Raw genomic sequence first — 8,255 nt, 5'->3', positions numbered from 1 at the left:
TTGTACTAGTTACTTAGATACATAAACAGGAATTAACCATTCTGTTGCTGGAGGGACTCTCATTCTTTCTTCTGTAGGATGTTTGCAAGCTTAATAACTCACAGCTATGGTTACATGAGATACTGCCAATGCTGTAGCTGTTTCATTCCATTTGTAATAATCAGTAAAACATCCCCTCATATGTTTTGTTGACACCAACGATGTCAACAGTCGATATGTCCACAGCACTGTGCCAATGGGAGAATGCAGAAACGGTTATAATGTTATTTAAAGCCTTGTACAGCATCATATTTAAAGTTACTGTATAATGCAGACACAGCTGAAATGCTTTTTAATTACATTACAACCATGTCGGTAATCTCCCATCAGCATAGTGCTGTCACAGAGCAGTGGTAATGGAAGAGCTAATCACAGAGCAGTGCTAATGGAAGAGCCAATCACAGAGCAGTGGTAATGGAAGAGCCAATCACAGAGCAGTGGTAACGGAAGAGCCAATCACAGAGCAGTGGTAATGGAAGAGCCAGTCAAAACATTTGCTGTTTTGACAAATAAGTAAAATTTTTAATATAATTTCCTTTTAGAGTGTTGAACACTTACTGGAGAAAAAAATCTACTACAGTATATCATTTACTCATTCCTAAGCAAATACAGTGTTTCACAATTAATGGCTTCATAACTGCCGCTGGCCACACATGATAAGGTATTGGCAAAGATTTTGGACAACTGGCCTAAAATTCCTGCATTTGTGGCCCAAAACCAGCTCAATGGCAGATAATGGTCCAATTATAATTGGCCGGCTCATTATTGTGCATGTTGGTCAATGTGGGAAGGATGCGGCTGCATTGGGATCTGGTCTATAGATCTACAGTAAAAAGGTCGACAATGTCTAGAAAGACACCAGATGTCAATAGAACGACAGAGTCAAAAGGTTGACACACTAAATGTCAACATATAAGAAGATTGAGGGGTGCAAATGGTCGACATGGTCTAAAGTTTGACAGAAAATTGGTCAGCGCATGAGATCAGATTGAATTAGCCGCTGAATTTGCGTGTTATGTCTCAAAACGCTGATTCCGCCTATGGAGGTGCGAGCAGAATCAGCATAACGTTCTGTGGCTGATTAAAACCAGGTGACATATATGTGTGTATATATATATATATATATATATATATATATAAAAGGTGAGAAATAGGCGCTCTATGGTGTAGTATTTAAAAATATATAGGAATTCCAAAGGTAAATAATGTGTGTACCTCAGTCAAATACTTCAAAAGCACATCAGGGGGGTCTTTCTATGGAGCCAGTGTGATGTTCCCTCACGGTTTTAATTCCCGCCCAGTGATCAGTGCTCGGGTGGGTCAGGTCCTCTGGGACTCCAATCAGCTGATCTCCTGGATTGTGCTCTGTGACCCCAGTCAGCTATATATATAAACATTCAATAACCTAATCTACTATTTTATTATTTCAGTGAAATTTAAATACTGATTCCAGCACATTGCCTGACTAATATACTCTGCAATATATTGTTAATCCATAGCCGTCTGATCAGTCATGATCTCTTATGAGGGGAGATAACCCTACATGCAAATGAATTCTTGTTCACAGCCCGGAACATAGAAATTATATGAAATGATTTAGATGTTATCTATAAATCCACAGTCTCCTTGCTGCTGTCAAGGCTTCAAAGGTTGGTTAATTAGAAGTTACCCGTGTCAGCTCCTTCAGGACCAGTGGTTTGGGATATTTGTAATTAAGCAATTAAGTATGTCTAATGCAATAATAAGCACTACTCAGTCATAAGTGTAGAGGCGACTGAAATGAGTACAACCCTGCACTGTCTCTACTTACATACGCTTCACAAACTGGCATACGTTCAATTTGGCATCAGGCCCTGTGTGCCAGCATTCATAGGAATGCACTAGGAAGTAGTGGCATCACTGAGGCACAAGGCACTACATTGCAGTTAGTGCAGATGGATTACATGTGGGATGCCTTCAGCTGAATGCAAACATGTGGCATGTACCTGAGCTGACTGCAGTAAATATGACATGCCCATAACACACCATGACACTCCCATAACATGCCCATGACAATCCCATAACACACCCATGACACTCCCATAATATGCCCATGACACTCCCATAACTCGCCCATGACTCCCATGACACTCCCATAACACGCTCATTACACTCCCATAACTCGCCCATGACTCCCATGACACTCCCATAACACGCTCATTACACTCCCATAACACGCCCATGACACTGCCATAACACGCCCATGACATGCCCATAACTTGCCCATGACACTCCCATAACAGGCCCGTGCCACTGCCATAACTCTACCATGAATCCCATGACACTCCCATAACACGCCCATGACACTCCCATAACTCACCCATGACACTCCCATAACTCACCCATGACACTCCCATAACTCACCCATGACACTCATAACACTCCCATAACACGCCCATGACACTCCCATAACACACCCATGACTCTCATGACACTCCCATAACACACACATGACACTCCCACAACACACCCATGACATTCCCATAACACACCCATAATACACCCATAACTCGCCCATGACACTCCCATAACACACCCATGACTCTCATGACACTCCCATAACACACCCATGATACTCCCATAACACCCCCATGACTCCCATGACATTCGCATAACACACCCATGACACTCCCATAACACACCCATGACACTCCCATAACACACCCATGACTCTCATGACACTCCCATAACACACCCATGACACTCCCATAACACCCCCATGACTCCCATGACATTCCCATAACACACCCATGACACTCCCATAACACACCCATGACACTCCCATAACACACCCATGACACTCCCATAACACACCCATAACTCGCCTAGGAAACCTCCTCTTTTTCAATGAACAAATGATTATAGGTGCACTAATGTATGGCTGTACGCACCCCAAATTTGATAAGGCAGAAGAAAGAAGGAGTGTACCGTCATATAGAATTTGTATTTTATTACACCAATAATCAATTAGGAGCTCTTTAAAAGGCCTCAAATACACACAATTGATAAACTCAATTAAAAACAAAGTTTATGCATTGGCCTAATAAACACAATATGTGCACAATATAAAAAAAGCATGCAATTACACATAAAATAGAAATATAATCCTCATTGCTGAATGACTCTGCAGAGCGTAATATCTGTCAGCAACGTAACATATCTTATGATGTGAACAGTCCCTATATTGTTGCAATAGAACAGATGTATTGTACAATGGTAATGTTCAAAGGGAATAAAAAACAATATATCCAATAGATGTAGATAGTCTCAATGGACAATCCTTCCAGTACACTCGCCCCCAATTTCAGAGCGCAGAGCACTCGGCTGGCACAGAGCGCTGTTAGCCCTGGAGCCGGCCCTGGCTCACGCAAACTGCGAGCTACTTCAAGGGTTCACGTAGCTGAGTGATTATTTGCTGCTACGTATATGCAAAGTATTCGGAAAGCCCCTACAGCGCATGCGTTGCCCTGAGTGTACACATAAAAGGACCACTGGTGGGAGTTGAAGTGAAAGCGTGTTATGGGAGTGGCATGTTCTCAGCTGCTTCCACAGAGGCCATTTTCAGACAGAGGAACTGCACCTGTCATAGGTCAGATGCGAGTATCAATAGTGCAGCGATGGTGGACTGTCTAGATCACAGGTTCTCAAACTCGGTCCTCAGGACCCCAAACAGTGCATGTTTTCCAGGCCTCCTCACACAATCACAAGTTAAATAATTATAACCACCTGTGGATCTTTTAAAATAGCTGCTCGGTGACCTGCAAAAACGTGATCTGTGTGGGGTCCTGAGGATCGAGTTGGAGAACCACTGGTTTAGATCCACCGGTGGTGGATTCATCTTTGTGTTTTGATTTTGGTTTTGCAAAACCACCCTCACGTGTTTTGGTTATGGATCTGGGAATTTAAAAAAACAAAATTGATAAAAAGTTTTTAAAACAGCTAAAATCATGTAATTATTGCCATCAAAACCGTGAAATTTGGATTTAAAATCCGAATTCTGAACCGCGGGAAGATCAGAACTGTGACTTCGGGTGTACTCTAGTATAAATACGTTCGGCGACTTTTAGCAGTAACCATGGAAATGCATGCGCAGTGCGGCTCGGACGCAAACTTAAAACATTGGCCGCTTGCAGGTTGGCATCGACAGTGCGTCCACCTGTACATAAGACCCAGTATGTGAGCCATTCTGCCAAACACATGACTTCACAGAGAGTAATCACTGGTCGCCGCTGATGTTACTTCATTGAGTTCCCAGGTGGATGAAGCCTAGAGAAGTCTGTAAGACTGGGGTTTGTAGGCATTTCATATCCAAATCCCAATGGACGGAGCTGTGTGTGGAAATAAAACACTATCATTAACCAGTTTATTAGAAAATGTAAAATACGTCTCTTTGTCAGGCTATCTTACTACCACAGTCCATTAGAAGAACTCCGGAGTGCGGTGGGAAAAAATCAATAGCGTGAAGAGCGTGTGATGGACTGTATTACATGGCACAAGCGTGTCATGGGAAAACTGAATTACGCAGCTGAAACTTGTGGTAGAATACACCACATACTGCATAAAATCCAATTAAAATACATGAGCAATAAACTAAATGGATGTTTCCTATGGTGTTGTTCCCACTTACGTGCTGGAATGTTACATACAGTATGTTAATGAGAATTGTATTTTTACTCAGCTGGATGATAGGGAAATGAGAAACAAACATCTCCGGACGTTTTCTTACCAGATTGCAGCTTTGCGCAATGAAAAGAGGGACACAGGAGTATTCGCTCTAACCAGAAAATTATAATGCGCCTGAGGCCAGGGTGTATTTTTTTTAGTTGCTCGCATGGCCGGTACGACAACATTTACATGGCGTAAAGGATTTACTTCCAACTCCTAGGGGGTATATTTACTAAGGTGCAGGTTTTTAGAAGTGGAGATGTTGCCTATAACAACCAATTATATTGTACTTAACATTTATCTAGCTCATTCTAGAAGATAATAGCTAGAATCTGATGTGTCCCTCTTTTCATTACGCAGAGCTGCAATCTGGTAAGAAAACGTCCGGAGATGTTTGTTTCTCATTTCCCTGTCATCCATTCACAGAGTTGTCCTGAAGCCACTCCTTTGATATCTTGGCTGTGTGCTTAGGATCGTTGTCCTGCTGAAAGATGAACCGTCGCCCCAGTCTGAGGTCAAGAGCGCTCTGGAGCAGGTTTTCATCCAGGATGTCTCTGTACAGTGCTGCATTCATCTTTCCCTCTATCCTGACTAGTCTCCCAGTTGCTGCCGCTGAAACACATCCCCACAACATGATGCTGCCACCACCATGCTTCACTATAGGGATGGTATTGGCCTGGTGATGAGCGGTGCTTGGTTTCCTCCAAACACGACACCTGGCATTCACGCCAAAGAGTTCAATCTTTGTCTCATCATGGTCTGAGAGTCCTTCAGGTGCATTTTGGCAAACTCCAGGCGGGCTGCCATGTGCTTTTTACTAAGGAGTGACTTCTGTCTGGCCACTCTACCATACAGGCCTGATTGGTGGATTGCTGCAGAGATGGTTGTCCTTCTGGAAGGTTCTCCTCTCTCCAAAGAGGAATGCTGTAGCTCTGACAGAGTGACTATTGGGTTCTTGGTCACCTCCCTGACTAGGGCCCTTCTCCCCCAATCGCTCAGTATAGACGGCCAGCCAACTCTCGGAAGAGCCCTGGTGGTTCCAAACTTCTTCAATTTACGGATGATGGAGGCCACTGGGCTCATTGGGACCTTCAAAGCAGCAGATATTTCTCTGTACCCTTCCCCAGATTTGGACCTCAAGACAATCCTGTCTCGGAGGTCTACAGAGAATTCCTTGCACTTCATGCTTGTTTTGTGCTCTGACATGCACTCTCAAGTGTGGGACCTTATATAGACAGGTGTGTGCCTTTCAAAATCATGTCCAAACAACTGAATTTACCACAGGTGGACTCCAATTACTGTATGCTATAGGAACATCTCAAGAATGATCAGTGGAAACAGGATGCACCTGAGCTAAATTTTGAGCTTCATGGCAAAGGCTGTGAATACTTATACACATGTGATTTCTTAGTGTTTTTTTAATTAAATTAGCAAAAAATCTCAAAAAAAGCTTTTTACACGTTGTCATTATGGGGTATTGTGTGTAGAATTTTGAGGACAAAAATTAATGTATTCCATTTTGGAATAAGGCTGTAACATAACAAAATGTGGGAAAAAGTGAAGCATTGTGAATACTTTCCGGATGCACTGTATGTTACTAGATACACAGTAGTAGCCTCTTTGCAACAGTTGCTGTAAATAAAGACATTCAGTTCGATGGTTTCCTGTTAACTCGATATTAGACAATGAAATTGCCCTTGGTGACATTACACAGATTAACTTTCCCATTGTATTAGTTACTTAAATACATACACAGGGATTAACCATTCGGTTGCCGGAGGGACTCTCGTGCTTTCTTCTGTAGGATTTTTACAAGCTTAATAACTCACAGTTATTTTTACATGAGACACTGCCAATGCTGTATGCACAACTAAAAGTTGTTTCATTCCATTTGTAATAATCAGTAAAACATGCCCTCATATGTTTTGTTGACACCAACGATGTCAACAGTCGATATGTCGACAGCACTATGCCAATGGGAGAATGCCGACACGGTTATAATGTTATTTAAAGCCTTGTGAAGCATCATATTTTAAGTTACTGTATAATGCAGACACAGTTGAAATGCTTTTTAATAACATCACAACCGTGTCAGTAATCTCCCTTCAGCATAGTGCTGTTAATATAGTGCTTCACAGAGCAGTGCTAATGGAAGAGCCAATCACAGAGCAGTGGTAATGGAAGAGCCAATCACAGAGCAGTGGTAATGGAAGAGCCAATGAGAGTAGTGGTAATGGAAGAGCCAATCACAGAGCAGTGGTAATGGAAGAGCCAATCAAAACACTCGCTGTTTTGACAGTAACATTTTTAATATATTTTCCCTTTAGAGTATTGAACACACTGAAGAAAAAATCTACTACAGTATATCATTTACTCATTCCTAAGCAAATACAGTTTTTAACAATTAATGGCTTCATAACTTTTGCTGGCCACACACGATAATGTATTGTCAGAGATTTTGGACAACTGGCCTAAAATTCCTGCATTTAGGGCCCAAAACCAGCTCAATGCCAGATAATGGTCCAATTGGAATTGGCCGGCTCATTTTTGTGCATGTTGGTCAATGTGGGAAGGATATGGCTGTCTATAGATCTACAGTAAAAAGGTCGACAATGTCTAGAAAGACACCAGATACCAGTAGGTCGACAGGGACAAAAGGTTGACACACTAAAGGTCAACATGTAAGAAGATTGAGGGGTACAACTGGTCGACATGGTCTAAAGTTCGACACAAAACTGGTCAACACATTTTTAATTTTTATTTTGGAGTTAGGGCTGGGGTTAGGCACTTGCCAGAGGGTTAGGCACTTACCCCGACGGTCAGGGTTAGGCAGTAGGAAGAAGGTTTAGGGTCAGGCACTTATCGGAGGGTTTGGGTTAGGCACTAGAAGGGACGGTTAGGCCCCTACCCCAACTGTTAGGGTTAGACACCAGGAGAGAGGGTTAGGGTTAGGCACCAAGGGGAGGGTTAGGGAAAAGATTAGGGTTCGAAAAACAAAACATGTGGTGACCATTTTTGTGTCAACCTTTAGACCATGTTGACCATTTGTACCTGTCGACCTTCTTACATGTTGACATTTAGTGTGATATTGATCTTTTGACTTGGTCCTGGAACCAAGAGGCAGGAATGACCTGTGTGTGTCTGTCTTTGCCGTCTACCTGTTGCCCGTTAAGGTAGCGATTTAGTGAGCAGAACCAACATTCATGATAATGCGACCTACAGCCTATTCAGTGGTGACACTGGTTCTTAGTAGAGATGAACAGCTCGGATTCCTTGGAACCTGAACCCACCCGAACATCGTGCAATCCAAGCGGCGGCTTTGGTATTTCCGCCTGACCAGGGGCAGATCTAGACATTTCATTTAGGGGGCGCTTTAATGATAATAACTATGACTCCACCTCTTTCTTGTCCTGGCACCTCCATTTTTCGGTATCGGTGGGAGCAGACCTTATTGGAATTGTGCACAAGTGCATTGAAAGCACCTATGTATACAAGCTATTGGTGTGAATTCC

This window comes from Taudactylus pleione, unplaced genomic scaffold (genome assembly GCF_031769625.1).
Source record: "Taudactylus pleione unplaced genomic scaffold, aTauple2 ptg000061l, whole genome shotgun sequence".
NCBI classification, from domain to species: domain Eukaryota; kingdom Metazoa; phylum Chordata; class Amphibia; order Anura; family Myobatrachidae; genus Taudactylus; species Taudactylus pleione.
Note: the sequence above shows the minus strand (reverse complement) of the source record.